General features: G+C 36.3%; 2 long non-coding RNA genes across 3 annotated transcripts in view; one reads left to right on the top strand and one right to left on the bottom strand.

Annotated features, from left to right (window-relative positions):
- Positions 1-1,700, bottom strand: part of LOC111439631 — a 6,187-nt gene extending 4,487 nt beyond the window's left edge. Inside the window, exons 1-2 of the long non-coding RNA XR_002709826.1 lie at positions 1,549-1,700; positions 1,375-1,455 (exon numbers count right to left, since the gene is read on the bottom strand). This is a non-coding gene — a long non-coding RNA (uncharacterized LOC111439631). The remainder of the gene's footprint in view (positions 1-1,374; positions 1,456-1,548) is intronic.
- Positions 1,701-17,009: 15,309 nt separating this feature from the next.
- Positions 17,010-19,846, top strand: LOC111439632. Of its 2 annotated transcripts, none has more exons than XR_002709827.1 (3): positions 17,010-17,179; positions 17,382-17,462; positions 19,734-19,846. It is a non-coding gene; the product is annotated as an uncharacterized LOC111439632 (long non-coding RNA). The 2 variants fall into 2 exon arrangements; XR_002709828.1 differs by lacking the exon at positions 19,734-19,846 and adding an exon at positions 17,680-17,909.
- The last annotated feature ends 387 nt before the right edge of the window (positions 19,847-20,233 follow it).

The following is a 20,233-nucleotide window of genomic DNA, read 5'->3' as shown; positions in this document are numbered from 1 at the left end:
AGGGTCCATATGTCTTGACGCCATCCCGAGTCTCGGGATGTCGTCGCTCATCATAACTCGTTCGGTCATGCCATCGAGAATGGGCCCACGTGTCGTTCATCTCATCGGGACTTCCCGAACATCCATCTATCCGGGTTCTATCGAGGCATAGGCCCTCCCGTGCCCATGCCGAGTCATTTGCGGATACCGTACCGGATAGCGGGTGTATGTAGCAACCTCCGACATGCGGGCTAGGGCGCAATACCGGCACACTCGTGCCGTCCGGTACTGTCCTTCAAAAACCCATTTCAAAGGAAGTCGCCCCGAGACACTCGTCTCGGCACGCTCGCCCACACTGTGACACACGTATGTGCCACAAGGTAGCTCACTTAGGCCATAGGGCCCAGGGGTGGTGGAGAGCTAACACCATGGTACCCCCTATAGTACATTTTGAGCCATTTTCATTCTACCAGGAGTAGACATGATTTTCGTGAGGTGTCATACGGTGTCGTGCATTGTCCGTCCAATGTCCGATTGACACCAAACTTGGCGAGCATTCATATTTCATATGGACGGACTTAACTCCCGAACCGCATGACCAAATTCCTTCCGAAGCCTCAACTTTTGAGGTTAAGGCCCGGGGCCCTACCCGGCCCTTCAACAAGCCTATCTTGTCCTTCATGTCCATGCTGATGTCTCTGTTATGCTTGTGTCTCAACATGTCTTCAATGCCCACTTTGCGTGGTGGTGTGTTGGATGATGCATCGTCCTCCTCGATCGCATCATGGCATTCTTCTACGTTGGCCCGCATATGGCCGGATGGGCGTCTCTTGAGGGACGCCCCTTTGCTTGTCATGGCATGAGGGTCACAACCTACTCTCTTCATAGTAAGGTTGTGACACAGGGCGTACACGCGGTCAACGCATGGGTAGAGGCGCATTACAAACCCCAGCGGACGTAGACTTACTCTTGAATTTTCTGGGCTTGACACGTGTCGTATAGGCATTGGCGTGAAGGTTTTCGGGTTGGACTGCGGGTCTCGGGTTGCTTCACCGAGCGCGGGTCGGGTTGGGTCAACCGTCGGACGCGTGTCAGCGGAGGCGTCAGACATGTCTCTCCACCAATTTCTTGATGCGTGTCCACCCTTTCCGGCGACCGCGTGTCTGTCCCCGATTGCTTGAGTTCATCCAATTTCCAAATTCTGGTTAAATTCTATATCAACCTATTTATTTTAGATTTTTCTATCTTCCAAACCGTAACTCGAATTAAATCGATTTCTTCACAAGAATTCAAGATCTCAAGTCCATCTATCCAGATATATTTTTATTCTATTTTTTTGATACTCACGACGCTTAATAAATGGAGGCAAAAACTGAGAAAAATTCAGTTTCTTACCGAAGTAGGACAATCTCTCGATTTTGTTTTCCAATGCAATTTTTTGCCGCGTTTCCTTCGAAAACTTGCAAGACTCGTCACCTAAAGTGTTGCAACTAGATTATTAAGGTCTAAATCATCTAAAACCCCCGGATCTATGGTGAAATCTTGAAATAAGAGAGGTCGCAGACTTACCTCGCATTCTTGCCCGTTTCTTGCTGGAAACGAACGATCCAACGCTCAGATGTGTCCTCTTGATACTCTGAGTAGCCCTAGTAGGAGACCTAAGTTTGAGGGTGCTTCAGTTCGGGTTTTGGGGCGTTTCACCCTCCTTCTTCCTCTTCTTAAAAAAAATCCTAACGGTTCATTTTTTTTTCTCTTTTTTTTTTCTTTTCCTTCCTTCTAGGTCTGTCCAGACCTCCCTCATGGTGGTAGGTGTGGGGCAAAATTACCTTTTTGTCCCAGTCGACTTTGACCCAAATTTCGATTACATCACCATTTTTTGTTTTTTTTAAGTTCCTTGATGCATCCAGAGCGTTTCTTTCTTCTGCACCGATTTAAAAATCACACTCTAAATCCTCCAATAAAATCTAGAAATATAAACTCACAATGGTTAGGAAGGTGTTAGTCACAAGGATGGAGCGTACCTGTTGGGCTTGGGGAGTTACAATAAATTTAACCTAATATTACTACTCTATCGTGATTTACTAAAATTTGTATAAATGATTGACCTTTAGTGTCTAACTCAAACCTAAACCATTGTAATAATTTAATGAAGATCTAACTAGAATTGGTTGTAATTTCTAAAAAAGAAATAGGATAAAAGAAAAAGAAGATTTAATATATACCTTAGATTAGATTATCTTCTGGTAAATTTTCAGTGAATCTCAACTAGGTAAAGGTCATTCTTTTTTTTTTTCTCAAGTAAATCTGACCATTAATTATTGATTTTCTATTTCTTATTGCAATTTCTGGCTAGGTTAAGGAGAGATAATTGTGGGTTAAGGAGAGATAATGGTGGAAAGGGATGAGAGGTTAGTAGAGAGAGGTGGAAAATGTTGGTTTTGTTCATTTATATATTTATTATTTTTTTATATAATTATTTTTATTTCTTTATTTCTTTCATTATTTATGATTTTTTTTTTTTTGTTATTACATTATATACCTCTAAAAGAAACTTTCGTCCCCGAAAGTATTTTAATTTTGGAATAACTCGAGTTCTTATTCTAACGGTTCTTTGTTAAGTTTTGAAGTACAACTAAAGAAAAATTCTTAACAAGTATACCATAATTCATATGAGTCATAAACATTTATTTGTATTCATAAAATTTTCATAAGCCTATCACTCGGTCGATTCATAAAATCTTTGATTTCTTATAACGTCTCTTGATAAATAGTTACTTATTTTAAATCCTAATTCATACCCCAAAATTCTTATAATTCCCTAAAATCTTTCCTACTTACCATTAAAATAATAAATAAGTCTCATACAATTTTCCTATAGTATTTTAAGTTTTCTAAGATCTTGAAAAAGTCATAGAATTTTCATAAGGGTCTTTTGGTCATTTACCACCCCAAATCTTGGTTTAATTCTTCAACATATTCCAATGGCCTTGTAACTTTGTGTAATCCCTTTACACCATGACATAAGACTCCTCATCAAATTTCATGTCACTTAAAGGTCACTTTGGCCATAAATTAGTGGAACATAATTATAGGGGCATTTTAATCATTTTACACCTATACTTGGTTTAGCCCGTTATCATAACCTAATCGTCACCAAATTTCGTACATAACATTATCATGCCATATTGAGTCTTCTTCTAGAATTTCATGGGCAACGTAATTCATCTAAGGTTTGTGGTTCATGCACTTCATTGAAATAAATGTTCATGTGTACAATAAGGTTGGCAAACTTAATCTTAATAGTTCCTCACCTTTTTTGTTCCATTATGATTGCATCTACTCGATCAATAGTTTTACCGTTTCTGCTTTCCATTGTTCTCCAAATCAAATTCTCTAAACTTAGCTAAAAGTTCACTAATTGACCTTTTTGTCCATACATTCTCAAAATCTCATTTTAAAATATCTCCCACTCTACACAAGAAAATTATTGATAGAACTCCAAAATGACGTTTTCTTTTGGTCCATTTTTTTTCTCTCTCCTTATCATTAAAGAAAAACAAAGAAAAATTCAGGGTAGAAACATTCTCGAGAATTTCTCTTAAGATTCGAACCCATAGCTGATGATAGAACTAGAATAGATATTTTTTGTTTCGTACTCACATGTGCTCATATATTTGCTTCTCGATTAATCTCTAATTCTAATCTTCCTCCCCAGTAAAATATTACAGTGCTGGTATAGACCGAAATTTCGTTATAGTCCAATTCTGACCGGTAATAGATACCGGAGCTTTGCAATATTTGACTGATCACAATTCTCTATAGTCTATTTACTATAGAAGTTCCCAGGGAATATGTTTCCAATTAAAATTGTTGGTTCTCTCTATTTTTAATAATTAAAAAGAAAAAAGAATGGTTTTCCTTCCCTCATTATTGTTTGTATTTGCATTGTTCTTAATTGTCCACTTGATTTGGTTCATCATTAATGTCTCATCTTTGTAGATGAATTCCTTATACAAATTTTTCTATTTTCCCATACAAAATCAAGAAATTTGTAATACTTCTTCTCTTTCGGCTACCTACTCCAATTCTAGTTAATTTTTGGAGTCAAAATCATGACATGGAACTGGTTAAAAACTCTACCCTAGCCCAATGCAAATTGAATGCACTAGTAAATTACATAGATCTACGAACGATTTACCGTATTTGATTTGTGGTCAAGCTAGAGTTTGAGAATTTGGTAACTTTCATTGGAAACATGGTCAATTAGGCTTTTCTCTTGGTACACCTTATCTAGTATAACCCAAAACTAATGTTCCTATAACCATTACCGAAAGACATCACAATCCTTTCAACGGCTTTGTGATATCAAGAATGGGCTTAACAAAATTCTCTTCTAAAAATTGGTATTATATAAGCATGGTGAATATCCTCAGATGCCATAAAAGTTGGGATACTTGAAAATTAAACTTCAAATAACAGTCTTGAAACTTTGACTATGGTAATACCATTTAACCAGGTTGACATTGCTAGAAAAAATTGATCGGTAACTTTCTACAACAATTTGTTTATGTTGAGCTTCTTAAGTGCATTCGTGTACCCTAAGGAAGATTACCACAAAACTTCTAGTTGATTTAGAGACAATGTCCCACTCTAATCCTCGTGTATCCCCCACCCAAGTTCATCTTAAATCATGGTTTCTTAAATTTAAGGTATCTTTGACAATCTCATATCATAGTCCATCTCCATATGCCTCTAAAATTTTGACCATGATAGTAATGCCTCATCCAAACTGTTGCTCGATACTTTTAAATCACCTCACAACTTCCATAATTGCGGTTGTATTATTATTATTATTCTTATTATTATTTAATTTTCAACTCGTATTAAGGCAGGAAAGTTTTCTACATCTCAGAATTTCCAAGCTTAGCTTCCATTAAAGACACTTATGTCATTCACCCATCAATTTAAGTATACACGTTTTAAACTTTTATAGTCTTAACTCAATTTTTTTTTTCTTACTGATACTTTAATTTCATCTTTACATACTTCAAAATTATAAAATTTTCTTTCAAACACCACCACCCTTAATATCTATAGCATACTATAAGATATTGTCATTTATCAAGCTTCCTGGGTCATTTTCATTTCATTTTAAATTACTTACACGTTAGTATACCTTGGTGCATTCCTTTCCATATCTATGGTCATCACACTAAGTAATTTATATATATTCGAGACGTCTAACCGAAGCATATGACATTCCTTAGCAAAATTATTTCTGCATACACTAACCTTTAGTAGCTTACTAAAACTATAGCTACCCATTCACAGTACCAACCTCAGTAAATCTAAACATCATCAATACAACAATTTACATTCACATTCCATGCAAGGTAAAACATAACATATTCTACATTATAATAAATATAAAATTAAGCAAATAATAATGCAGTCAATTATGATACAATTATTGGTGTAAAAGTTCAATTATGAGTTATATTTTATAATGACCAACCAATAACAACATACCAATCAACAACATTTTATTTTCTTATCTTATGCAAGTCATACCTGATGGAGACGGGGCATCAACGGTGGGACCATGGAACATGCCAAGCCTACATCGTAGACTAATCTACAAGATACTGTAACCTAGAGCTCTGATACCAACAGTAATGACCAGAAATTTTCTACTTAATTTAAGGTCGCTACTATATACCTATCATAAACATTAAATGCGGAAGACTTCATTTAAATTTCATAAAACATAACCTTTATTAAAACACAGTCATAGACTTGCGTGTTTCAAAAACATCTTTAAAACGACATAACAAAGACTAAATAAAATAAATAAGCCTCTCAGTTAAATACATCCTATTCTAGCCTAAGTCTAAGAAAATAAATACCACTATCCTATGCATGTGTTATGGTCTCGAGTTGCGGTGTCGTCGTCAATGGTACAGGAATACCTCGCCTTTATATGAAAAATATAGTAGCACGAGGCTTGAGTATTTCTAGAATACTCAGTAAGTGACCCCCTATCGGGGTTATGCAACAATCACATGCAAATGAGATGGGGGGACATATCTTTCAATCTGTCTACCTACGGTGCTGTCCTAATGGGTAATTTGGACGTGTACCATATATCTACACACAGCCCATAAGTGCGAGTATGAGCTCACTAGTCAGTTCGCACACCGCTTGGCAACTTTCCTTGTCGCGAGCATACTCTAGGAGCTCCTTAGGCCGGACACCCGTTAGAATTAGTAATCGTCACGACAACGCTATACAAAACATAACGATCGTTGTTCTGCCATTGAATGTACGTGTCCGTACCCTCGTGATGGAATAGTGGTATCCCCCCAAATGCATGAGCACACAATGCATGAGGTCCCCAATATTTCTACTTTTATCATTAACGAATATAACCCCGCTATTATCTTTCATGCTTAACATGTTATTTCTCATTTTTCAGTTTATGTATCATACGTAATCTTGATGGGGTTACATTTCATTTCATTTATTGTGATATCATGTCATTAATAACATGCTGTATACATACAATTTAGAAAACATAACATAACGCTCCGTGCTTTTAACATTTCATTTCATAACGTGCAATTCATACAACAATTACTTCAATGGTCACACAAAACAATCTAAACATAACATATCACATCACAATATATCGTATCATAAACATGTCATATTGTAAATACTTTGTGGTTATATCATTTCCTAACTTATCATAGCCTTAACGTTCTTATACGTATCACACTCATATCGTCACGTGAACATACCTTAGTCATATCATCATAGGAACGTATCCTAACGCTATCATTCTATCAATCTATCACCAACCTATCCCTTTCTACCCATATCCTAACCATATTCTTTCATCAATCTCCCCTATCCATAGCACTCCAGTATGTAACCAAACTTTAACGTTTCATGAATGTATCTTACTCCTATCGTTACATTTCGTATTGTGCATCCTTCTCGTATCCTATCTCAGACATATCCTTGAACACATCGTACTATAATTATTATCATACAATCCACATATTATAACATAGCATAAACATAATATAAGCATACCGATTCACAGATAATTCACACATATCAGTATATATGACACGTGAAAACCACAGGTACGTGTCAACATCAAATATAACCATGCCGATAGTAAGGGCACTTACCTGGTTAGCTTAAGTCGTTGTCACGAATATATCCTTAATAAAAGTTTGATTCCGTCCTTTGAAATCCAAGTCAACCTATGTGAGTCCATACATCAGTTTTAAGTTTGAACTCTATAAAATATTTCTCTAATTTACATTGGTCCATTGTTCAAAGTCTCGAAATGTTATATATGTATACTTATATTTTTATTAAAAATCTTATTTTCCATGGTTACTATTGTATAAAAAAGGTAGATAGAGTTATTTCAAGTTATTCTGCTTTTTACTGCTTCTTGTATTTACTTTTCTCTCTTTATTTAGTTTTTATGGTTTTTAATTCTTAAATCCTCCTTTTTTTTTTTATTTGTACTTACTATGTTGCCCTCTTAATTTTGTTCTGTGTATTCCAAATTTCTAGTGGATCCCTGTTCCCAAATCTTTCTTATCTCAGTGTTTCCTTGTTCACAAATTTTCTTGGCCATTCTATTTTTAATTTATTCATTTGGCTACTGATATAAATTTAACTTAATATTACTACTATGAGGTGGTTTGTATAAATGATTGACATTTAGTTTCTAACTCAAACCTAAACAATTGTAATAATTTAATGAAAAACTAACTATAATTGGCTCTAATTTCTAAAAAAGAAATAGGATAAAAGAAAATGAAGAATCAAGATTTAATATATACCTTATTGATTAGATCTATCTTCTGGTAAATCTCCCGTGAATCTCAACTGGATGAAGGTCATTCTCTGTTTTTTCTTTTTTCCTCAAGTAAATCTAACCATTAATTATTGTTTTGTTACTTTGGGGCCTAAGGATGGGTTGAGGGGAGATAATTGTGGGAAGGGATGAGAGGTTAGTGGGGAGAAGTAGGAGAAATGTTTCTTTTTTTGGTTGATTTATTTATTTATTATTATTACTATTTTTTATAATTATTTTTATTTCTTTATTTATTTCATTATTTATGATTTTTTTTGGGCTATTACACTCGGGTTGAGCTAAAATACACCAATCTCTCCCATTTTCTCTCGAGAATGAAATTATATCTTCAGAGAATTCTCGAAACTATTCTTCTCCAATCCCTTAGGGATTTTCTTTCAAGAGGCTCCCACAAGCCTTTACCTTGTGTTCGAGTCATAGCAAGGAAGATCTCGTGGAATGTTGAATAGCTTTTGCATGGTTGGAAAACTTCAAGGACTTGCAAGCTAGGGTTTCTATAAAGGTAGAGTTCGTACTCTAGAGCTTATTGCTTTTGTTTTAATTCATAATAAAAATCAAAATAGTTCCCAATGCTTCCGCTATGTGGATGAAGAGTTCATTCCCTTCACACGCCTCGCCACGACCACGTATGCAGTCTAACCCTGTTTAGTAGGTTATGATTTATTTTAAGGTCTATAAAAATTGATGTTTGTCTTGGGTTGAGTGGTAACTATGATTACACCTTAGGGTGTTTAATAGTGAATGATCCCTCTATTTATGTCAATGCTATATTCGAGTTATTGTGAGGAGGCCGACAGGGGTCATGTTATAGCTTACTAGCCTTAGGAAGACTGAGAGGTGACTCTGCAGAGTGCATGACGTCCAACCCATAGAAATGTACATAAGACTTTCTAAGGACCAGTATGAGATGATATACCTATGACCCAACCTCCCATGACCTTAATTCTAGATGTCAAGCATGCCTCTGAAATGACCACGTGGCCTAGATAGTATAAAGCATGCTTTGATTCAAACCATATGGTAGACTCAGATAAAGTTCTTACAGACAAGGGTGACCACTATAGGAATTATGCACCCCACAAGCAAACCATTTTCACAAGTGAGTTTGGTTAAGATGGAAGTCGAGAAATAAGATTCATCGACATTGAGATGAGTTCCAGTTATGGGCTTCCAAAAACATGATATGCGCTTTACGCCACTATTGAGATATGGGGCGTAAGACATTCGAGGAAGCATACAAAAACGTGAGAATGAAATTCCACTAAGGTAGCAAGTCCATCAAATATATAATTAGCTTCCTATGTCCAGGGGCTATCTGATCTAGCCACCTAGAAGTAGGGGCTATTTGATCTAGCTACCTAGAAGTAATTTTCTCCAAATTGCATGCAAAACTAAGCGCACCCAATGAGTATTACTTCCTAATTTCGCATGGTTATGTATCAGTCTATAGCGTGTCTTCCTGAAATTGATTTATAGGTATAGACGAGTCCAAAATTTATGAATTCTCTCTGTGGGCCCCTATTTCTGAGCAAAATAGAATTAATATTGGAATCGGGACAAAATATGGCAAATCGAGCAAAAAATGGGTGAGAATAGGGAGCTCCACACGTAGGGAACACGCGCGATTAACGAGGAAAGCGTGCGGGCAGTGGCGTGCTTCGAACCCCAACAGAAGCAGAGTTACCCTTCAAATTTTCTAGGCATGACACTTGACGTGTAGGGATTGGCAATAGGATTTGAGTTGGATTGTGGGTCGTCGAACCACTTCGCGGCACACGGGTCGATTTTTTATTCAAATCAACTTTGGGTAAGTGGTTGGACGTGTGTCAGCGTACGGCGTTAGGTGCATTTCTCCACTGCGTGCCCAACACATGTCCCTTTGGTTGTGAGATGCTTTTCACCCCTCTCCACCATTTCCTGAATTTAATAATTTCAAGATTTCAATCAAATTACATATCAACTTTATTTTTTTTAAAGATGTTTTCTGTCTTCTAATCCATAACTAGAATTAACTTGATTCCTTCACGAGAATTTAAGACCTCAACTCCATCTATCCGAATATCTTTTTTTTTTCTTTTTTTTTTTTGCTTTTTTTTTATCAAGAAATGAGTTTGAAAATCAGAAAAACTTAGTTTCTTACAAAGTTCGATGATTCTCGGTTTCAATTTACACGAATTTTGATTGAGTTTCCTTCCAAAATTTGTAAGAATTCTCACCTAAAATATTCTAATTGATTATTAAAACCTAAATCATCGAAAACTCACAAATCTAGGACGAAATCCTAAAATAGAGGAGGTCGCAGTCCTACCTCTCGTTCTTGCTCGTTTCTTGCTGGAAACGAATGATCCAAGCGCTTAAATCGCTCCTCTAGACTCTCTGAATAGATCTGGAGGGAGTCCTTACATTGAAAGTGCTTCGATGGTCAGATTTGAGCATAGAACCCTCCTTCCTCTTCTTCTTAAAAACCCAAACTCCTCTTTTTTTCTCTCTCTCTCTTTTTTCTTTTCTTTTCCTTGCAGGTCTGTCAAGATCCCCTCTAAGTGGTGTGTGGGGCAATATTACCTCTTTGCCCCAGGTTGACTTTGACATAAATTTTTCATTAAAATCACCATTTTTTTTTAATTTTTCTAAACTCCTTTATATGTCTCGAGCATTTTTCCTTCTACACCAATTTGAATAGCTGGGGACATAGGGTACAAGATAGAATTCACTCCTACCCACTTCTAGAGATAGTAGAAAGGTTGTTTCTTAAGTACTGACTCTAGGTCTTGAACAAGGGGCCCCACCCTCTCTTTGACCCGAGAGGAATTCGATTTGGTGGTTAGACCACAAACCAATTGTTCACTAGAGGATCAGTGGGAGTTAAGAAACAAGAAGTAACTTTAGGGGTAAAAACGGTAAACTGACCCAGCTCTAGTTACAAACAACCTGTGACAGATCGACTTATTAATCATGGTTATATCAAATGGACAGAAATATATATATAGTGGAGTGTCCTAGTAGTTAACGAATGTTGGTTAAAAGGTTAATGAGTTTAGCCGGTTAATCTCGGATCGTTGGAGCCCATAATCTGTAGGTCCATTAGGTCCCCTTGCTAGCTCATATCGGACTAAACCTTAGAACAGTGTGACGAGTGAGTTTGAAGTGTTTGAACTCAAATTAGGGAATATACGCTAAATATATATGATACATTTAACGGTATTTTGATTTAATTAGGAATTAAACAAAATGAGAAAATTAGAGATATTTAAATATGATTTAAATATTTTAATTATGAATAGGGATTCATATTCAATGTGTGTCAGAATTGATTGGGATTGGCATTTGATTTAATGTTAAATATTAATTAAATTGTTTAATTAATCATTTAATATTATTTTAATTTAAAATTAATTATTCAAATTAACTGTTGCATTAAAATAGAGAAAGTCAAAATGTTGACTTCACTTATTAGAAAAATTCATGTTTGAGTCAGTGGAATATTGAGTGTCATTATATACAGTTTAACAAACTTGCATGTTTGCCAAATAAATTCTACAAATTTGAGTGGAAGCATCAAAATTTGGTTAATTCAAACTTGAATGCTTGACCCATAATCCCACAAATTTGAGTGGAATTTTGAGTGTCAAAATTTAGTAATCTCAACTTTGCATGAATATGCAAATATCTTTCTATAAATAGAGTGTCAATATGTGTCACAATTCATTGGGGTTGGTATTTTGATTTGAAATTAATTATTTAAATTAATTGTTGCATTAAAATAGAGAAAGTCAAAATGTTGACTTCACTTAATAGAAAAATTCATGTTTGAGTTAGTGGAACATTGAGTGTCAATATACGGTTTAACAAACTTGCATGTTTGCCAAATAAACCCCACAAATTTGAGTGGAAGCATCAAAATTTGGTTAATTCAAACTTGCATGCTTGCCCCCATAATTCCACAATTTTGAGTAGAATTTTGAGTGTCAAAATTTGGTAATCTTAAATTTGTATGAACATGCAAATATCTTTCTATAAGTAGAGTGATCAAGTCACTCACTGGATTTCACAATCCCGTTCTAAGGCCGGAGAATAGTTGGGAAGACACTAGTGGTAGTTCGAAACCGGTTAGTGAGGAAAAAGGAATTTAAACTACAAAAGGTTAGTATTCAAACTCATTCAGTTTTAATACTTTTGAACATACTAGCTAATTTATTATAATTGATATACTTAGAGTGCCTAAGATCTAAATTGCTTCCGCAGGTGTTATATTAACACCATCCATTGGTATTAGAGCAAGCTTTAGGCACTTTATTTACATTAATTTGAGCATGGTGGATACCATTTCAGAATGAAAATTGTGGTTGCTAAAGTGGATGTTTATGGTTTTTGGCATTTTTTATGCTTCCATTTGAAACAATTATTGTAATTGACCTAATATGTAGGCCTTAATGAGTGAAGAAAGATCTATAATTTTTATGTAGTCATTAGAGTCTATTTTAGGTTGTAATTGATCGAAAATGGAAGAGATAGCAAGATGAACCGAAGAAGAAGATGCCAGAGGCCGTTTGGGTATTTTTCTGCTAGTTGGGGTTCGATTCAACGGTTTTAAGGGTTGGTTCGGCCATTTCGTGATCCTCGAGAGCAGTTCATGTTATTTTTAATTATTAATGTAATAACTTAGTTAATTGCTTGCTTTAAAATGCCAAAACCAATCCACTTTAGTGTGTTTAATTAATTATGCATTATGAATGTATGTTTAAATTAAATAGAAAATGTATATGCATAAAGTATGTCATATAGATTTAAAATCCCACCATAGGCTAAGCATGTTTCATACATTACAAAGTATGCTATAAGTGTTATAATGTATAGTATGCATCTTATAGGTCTCCATGAGTGATAGATAAAAATTGTTATATTATTGCATGAAATAGATGATTATATAATAGTTATATAAAGCATGTTAGATGCATGTTATAGGTTATTTTCAACGTCATAAACGAGATAGACGTTTAAATCTATAACAAAGATAAATGTATGCTCACTTATGGTTAACAACCAAGTGCGATCAATTTTAATAGTTAAAATACGTCGATATCTTGTAAAACTACAGTTACAAGAAATCTCACCTGGCACGATCTTGTCTAAGGCTGGAGGTACTTAAGTTGACAGTTTATGGAACACCTACTATTTGGAGATCGGGCCAATACTTGAGCTTACTTAGCCCAGTTTTATGAGCATGGGTGAATAATGTAAGGATTTTTTTTTTTTTTAAAAAAAAAAGGAAAAATCACCTAGACATCATACGTAAAAATCAAGTATAAATGTTATACTTGGAAAAAACACCTAGACTTAGGTTATATTTAATTAGCCGGAATATACCTAAGTAATGAGTATACCCAACCGTCTAAAATACTTAGTGGGAGAAAAAAAGTACATGAGATACATTGTTTTCTTTTTACGCTCTCTGAAAAATTCACACTATGAGATTCATGCTCAGCCTGTGTCACCCTAGGAGCGGCCTCCATTTGGAAGGTATTTGCATGAGTCAATAACAAGGTGAATAGAGAAAGTATTTATACTAAGTGGGAGAAGAAAGTATATTAACACGTCCTATAGTCTCCACTACTAGGCTGCACCGTGAGATTCCCATGTTCCACCTGCATGTTGCCCTAGAGGAACTACCCATTCGGAGGGTTGTAACATGGGAGTCGAAACAACATAAACTCCAGAAATGGATAGGATTTCTTAGGTTCATTCCCAACTTTGGCTTATTCATTCGATAGCATTCTTGGGGTCGATCTCTAAGGTCTGAAAATGACGGGTCACACTTACAAAGAATTACTAAGAGTTAGTATCTTCTTGACCAAAGTGGCGATAACTAAAACACTATAGGAATAAGAGTTATTTTGGGATTAGTGTTTAAGTCAAGAATGTCTTGGTTTAGTAAAGGAGTGATTGACTGCCCCTTCGTAGCAGATGCTTTAACTCACAAAAGTATCATTGCAAATTAATAATTTTTGGATACATTATTATATTTGCTAAACCTGATTGGATTAAAAAGGATTAAGTCAATTAACTAATAGAAGTTTGTTTTAAATCTCAGCATGTCAAGCTCAATAGTAAAATTACTTGCTTCTAAGAAATTAAACAGCGACAATTACGCAACAAGGAGATCAAACCTAAACACAATACTTGTAAATGATGATTTGAGGTTTGTTTTAACTGAGAAATGTCCCCTAAACCCCAGTTCAAATACAAATCGAACAGTTTGGGATGCATATGACAAAAAGGGTAAGGGGAAAGATAAGATTCCTACTGACCGCAAAACGCAAGGTTCAAAATGCAGATAATGGAAAATGTTACCATTACAATGAAAACGTGCACGAAAAAAGTCACTGCCCAAAATACCTTGTAGAGAAGAAAACCGAAAAGGCACAATAAGGTAAATATGATTTACTGAACACCTGCTACCTGGAGATCGGGCCAGTATTTAGCTTAGTTAGCCCAATTTTATGAGCATGCATGAGTGATGTAAGAATTTTGAAAAAAAAATGAAAAATCACCTAGAAATCAAAGGTAAAAATCTAGTATAAATGTCATACTTGGAAAAATCACCTAGACTTAGGTTATATTTAATTAGCCGGAATATACCGAAGTAATAATATACCCAACTGTCTAAAATACTTAGTGGGAGGAAAATTTTATGAGATACATTGTTTTCTTTTTACGCTCTCTGGAAAATTCACACCGTAAGATTCATGTTCATCCTCCTGTCGCCCTGGGAGCGGCCTCCATTCGGAAGGTATTTGCATGAGTTAATAACAAGGTGAATAGAGAAAGTATTTATAGTAAGTGGGAGAAGGAAGTTTATCAACACATCCAATGGTCTCCACCACTAGGTTGCATCGTGAGATTCCCATGTTTCGCCTGCATGTTGACTTAGAGTAACTACCCGGTCAGAATTATACTAAAAGACTATAGAATAAGAGTTATTCTGGGATTAGTGTTTAAGTCAAGAATGTCTTGGTTTAGTGAAGGTGTGATTGACTGTCCCTCCGTAGCAGTTTCTCTAACTCACTAAAGTATCGTTGAAAATTAATAATTTTTGGGTACATTATTACATTTGCTAAATCTGAGTGGATTAAAAAAAAAAAAAGATTAAGTCAATTCACTAATAAAATTTGTTTTAAATCTCAGCATGTCAAGTTCAATAGTACAATTACTCGCTTCTAAGAAATTAAACGACGACAATTACGCAACAAGGAAATCGAACCTAAACACAATACTTGCAAATGATGATTTGAGGTTTGTTTTAACTGAGGAATGTCCCCTAAACTCCGGCTCAAATGCAAACCGAATAGTTTGAGATGCATATGACAAAAAGGGCAAGGGGAAAGATAAGATTTCTACTGACCGCAAACACAAGGTTCAAAATGCAGATAATGGAAAACGTTTCCATTGCAATGAAAATAGGCACAGGAAAAGTGACTGCCCAAAATACCTTGTAGAGAAGAAAGTTAAAAAGGCACAACAAAGTAATATGATTGACTAGTTGTAGAAATATGTTTAGTAGAGTATGATCACTCAACCTGGATACTAGATTCAAGGGTCGTCACTAATCATATTTGTGCTTTTTTTTTTTTTTCAAGAAACTAGTTCCTGGACAATATTTGCGGAAAGCGAGATAACACTTAGGGTTGGAATAGGAGAAGTTGTCTCAGCAAGATCAGTAAGAAATTTAAAGTTGTTTTTTGGAAATAGATTCATTATATTAGATAATGAACTTTATGTTCCTCGAATAAAAAGAAATCTAATATCTATTTCTTGTTTATTAGAACAATTGTATAAAGTATCTTTTGAAATCAATGAAGTGTTCATTTGCAAAAGAGGTGTTCATATTTGTTCTGCAAAACTAGAAAACAACTTATATATGTTAAAACCGAGCGAAACAAAAGCTGTTTTAAATACCGTGATGTTTAAAACAGCTAAAACTCAAAATAAATGACAAAAGATTTCTCCTAATACCTATCTTTGACACTTAAGACTAGGCCACATGAGTCCTGTATTGAGAGATTGGTTAAAAGGGGACTTCTAAATCAGTTAGAAGACAACTCTTTACCTCCACGTGAGTCCTGTCTTGAGGGTAAAATGACTAAACGATCTTTTTCCAAAAAAGGTTATAGAACCAAAGAAATCTTAGAACTCGTGCACACGATCTTTGTAGTCGAATGAATGTCAAAGCACGAGGAGGGTATGAATATTTCATCAATTTTATTGATGATTATTCAAGGTACGGCTATATTTACCTAATACATCACAAGTCCGAAGCTTTTCAAAAGTTCAGAGAGTATAAGACTGAGGTTGAGAATCTATTAGGAAAAACTATTAAAACACTTCGATCAGATCGACGTGGAGAGTATATGGACTTAAGATTCCAGGACTATATGATAGAACATGGAATAACGTCTCAACTCTCAGCCCCTGGTATGCCTCAATAGAACGGTGTATCAGAAAGGAGAAATAGAACTCTGTTAGACATAGTTCGATCTATGATGAATTTCGCTCAATTACCTAATTCATTTTGGAGATATGCAGTGGAGACTACTGCATACATTTTGAACATGGTTCCTTCTAAAAGTGTTTCAGAAACAGCTTATGAGTTATGGAGAGGGCGTAAAGGTAGTTTACATCACTTTAGGATTTGGGGATGCCCAGCACATGTGCTAGTGCAAAACTCTAAGAAATTAGAACATCGTTCAAAATTATTTCTATTCATAGGATATGTAACACCCGAACTCCGACCAGAAACTTAAAACCTAAGTTTTCTCCTATAAGTTAAACTTTCAAGATTTTATTGAGAATCTTAGAGGATGAATTTTGAGATGAGATAGAAGAGAGAAATGCTTAGACATATCTAAGAAACTCAAGAAAAATATAAAAGAAAAATGGTGGAAAATTAGAAAAATGGTCAAAGTCAACTGGAGTGGTAATTTGGTCATTCTGCCATCTTCCTCATTAAGCACCTGGAAGGGAGTTTAGTAATAGATAAATAAAATAAAATAAAATAAAATAAAATGGAAAGGAAGAAGAGGAAAAGAAAACAAAAAAGAAAAGAAAAAGAAAATAGAGAGAGAAAGAGAAAGGAAGAGTTAGGGTTTTTAAGAAGAGGAAGAAGAAGGATAGAGAAACGCCCAAACCTGAACTGAAGCACCCTCAATCTGAGGTCTCCTACTAGAGCTAACTAGAGTATCAAGAGGAATGGTTTGAGCGTTGGATTGTTCGTTTCCGGCAAGAAACGGGCAAGAACGTGAGGTAAGTCCGTGATCTCTCTTGTTTCAAGATTTCACCATATATTCGGGAGTTTTAGATGATTTAGACCTTAATAATCTAGTTGCAACACTTTAGGTGAGGAGTTTTGCAAGTTTTTAGAGAAAACGCGGCCAAAAATCGCATCACCATATATCCGGGAGTTTTAGATGATTTAGACCTTAATAATCTAGTGGCAACACTTTAGGTGAGGAGTCTTGCAAGTTTTTAGAGGAAACGCGGCCAAAAATCGCATCGGAAAATAAAATCGAGAAACTGTCCTACTTCGGTAAGAAATAGAATTTTTCTCGATTTTTAACTTCATTTATTAAGCGCTGTGAGTATCAAAAAAATTACAATAAAAATATATCTAGATAGGTGGACTTGAGATCTTGAATTCTCGTGAAGGAATCGATTTAATTCGAGTTACGGTTTTGAAGATAGAAAAATCTAAATAAATAGGTTGATATAGAATTTGACCGGAATCTGGAAATTGGATGACTTAGGCTATCGGCGACAGACACGCGGCCGCCGGAACGGGAGGACATGCATCGAGCAACTGGTGGAGGGACACGTCTGGCGCCTCCGCTGACATGCATCCGACGGTTGACCCGAAAATCCGACCCGCACTCGGTGAAGCAACCCAACGACCCGCGGTCCAACCCGAAAGCTACCGCCAGTCCCTGTACGCACGTGTCATGCCCAGAAAATTTGAGGGGTAAGTCTACGTCTGCTGGGGTTCAAAACGCGCCTCTGCCCGCGCATTGCCCGCGTTGACCGCGCGTAACTCGAATTAGTGCTAATCGTTTTCACCCGCGCATTGTCCTGTTTTCACCCGTTTTTCGTCCCGATTCTAGTGCTAATCCTATTTTACTATGAACTAGGTGTTTGAATAGATAATTTGTAATTTTGAACTCTGTTACGACTGTAATCAAGCTCGGGAAGGCACGCGACATACTTGTAAGTATCCACACGGATTTAGGAAGTAATACTTGTAGGGTGCGCTTGGTTTTGCATGCATGCTAGAGCAAATTATCCCTGGGTGGCTAGATTTAATGATCCTCTATACTTAGGGAATTAAAAATATATATGTTGGACTTCCTGCCTTGATGAGATTTCGTACTTGATGTCGGTATGCTTGCTAGTCTATCTTACTACTGCTTTTATCTGTTCATACTATGTTGTCGGTATGCTTGCTAGTCTATCTTACTACTGCTTTTATCTGTTCATACTATGTTGTCGGTATGCTTGCTAGTCTATCTTACTACTGCTTTTATCTGTTCATACTATGTTGTCGGAAGGGAGAGTTTGTGTATCTGCGCTCTGGGTGTTGATGGATGTTACCACCCCGCTGAGCTTGTACGATTGTATGCATTGTAATCATACATAAACTCCTATTGAATAATTTGTGTATCTGCGCTCCGGGTAATGATGGATGTTATTGCCCCGTTGAGCTTGTATGATTGTATGCATTGTTAATTGTACATGAACTTCTGTTGAATAATTTGTGAATCTGCGCTTTGGATGTCGATGGATGTTACCGCCTCGTTGAGCTTGTATGATTGAATGCATTGTTAATCATACATAAACTCCTATTGAATGATTGTGTGAACTTATGATATGATTGATAAGTTGTAGTGTTGTTCTACGCCTATGGTGAACTCTTGTAGGGATTGAGTTGGGTTTAGTTAGGGGACCCTCCCAATGTTACGGTCCATGGTGTCGTGAGCGACACTTAGAGGGAGAGACCCTTTAACCCTAGATTGTTATGGACTTGGAAGTCTTGATTGAGTGAATCTGGAAGCTAGGACCCCTAACTCAATAGTTTTAACTACCCTTGAGATATAGAGAACCACATTAGGACCCCGAGGTGTAGAGAGATGACCTCTTAGCCAACATTATCTGGTTTTGCGTTCAAGTATGCCCCGCTTCCCTTCCTACTCCAGTGTGGTACTATTGAGCTAGGCAAGATGCTAGTTAGGGAGATGTTACCCTCCCCTTCCTACTTCGGTGTGGTACCATTGAGCTAGGCAAGACGCCATTTAGGGAGATGTTACACTTCCCTTCCTACTTCGTTGTGGTATCGTTGAGCTGGGCGAGACGCCAATCAGGGAGGTGTTACTCTTTCCTTCCCACTCCGGTGTGGTACTGTTGAGCTTGGCAAGACGCCTGTTAGGGAAGGTGTTACTCGGTGGTAGATCAACTACTCTGCATGGGGATCCGTCTTATAGTAAGATGTTGATCACCCGAGTGGGTCAAGGTCGCCTGCATGATGGGTCCGTCCTGTGGAATGATGTTGACCATGCAGTGACTAGTTCTAGCTGGGTTGTACGAGGGGTACATGTAGTTATGAGGGAGCACCTCATCCTCAAACGCTGAAATACCGCTTCAAAGGTTAAGTCCTTCCACCCCGATCTGTGTACTGAGAGTATTGAGACTCTAGGGTCTAGAGTATAGTTAGTGGTTCTCTCCTAAACTTGGATGCGATTAAGAGCCTACAAGTACGTTTTTTACTGAGTATATTTTTATACTCACCCCATTTGTCCTTCTTTTTTTTCAGGTACCGGTCGAAGTGGGGAGGTGTTCGAGAGCTGCACTGTCACAGAGAGGTGTCGTTCCGGAGCGTCAGTCCCTTGTCGGTCTTATAGAGTCTTTTGTATTTCATTTTATACTTGTAATTTTTTTTTTATTAATTTGAAACAAAACTTTTCTCTATTTTTTTTTAACTAAATGGTATTTTTACCTTTTACTTTCCTTTACTTTTCTTTTCTTTTCTTCTTGTTTGTTTTCGATTTCGTCTTTTTAGTCATGGTTCGGTTTTTTAGAAGCCTAAAAAATCGGGTCGTGACAGTATGGCTTAGGAAGCTCTTAACTGAATTAGAAGTCGTTCCAAATATGCATCTGCCTATCACTTTTTATTGTGATAACAATGGAGCAATTGCAAATTCAAAAGAACCAAGAAGCCATAAGCGAGGAAAACATATTGAGCGCAAAAATGTGATAACAATGGAGTGTCAAAATTTGGTTTAACAAACTTGCATGCTTGCAACATAATCCCAC

Source organism: Cucurbita moschata, unplaced genomic scaffold, assembly GCF_002738365.1.
Source record: "Cucurbita moschata cultivar Rifu unplaced genomic scaffold, Cmos_1.0 Cmo_Scf00098, whole genome shotgun sequence".
In the NCBI taxonomy this organism is placed as follows: Eukaryota; Viridiplantae; Streptophyta; class Magnoliopsida; order Cucurbitales; family Cucurbitaceae; genus Cucurbita; species Cucurbita moschata.
Note: the sequence above shows the minus strand (reverse complement) of the source record. Positions and strands in the feature narration are given on the sequence as shown.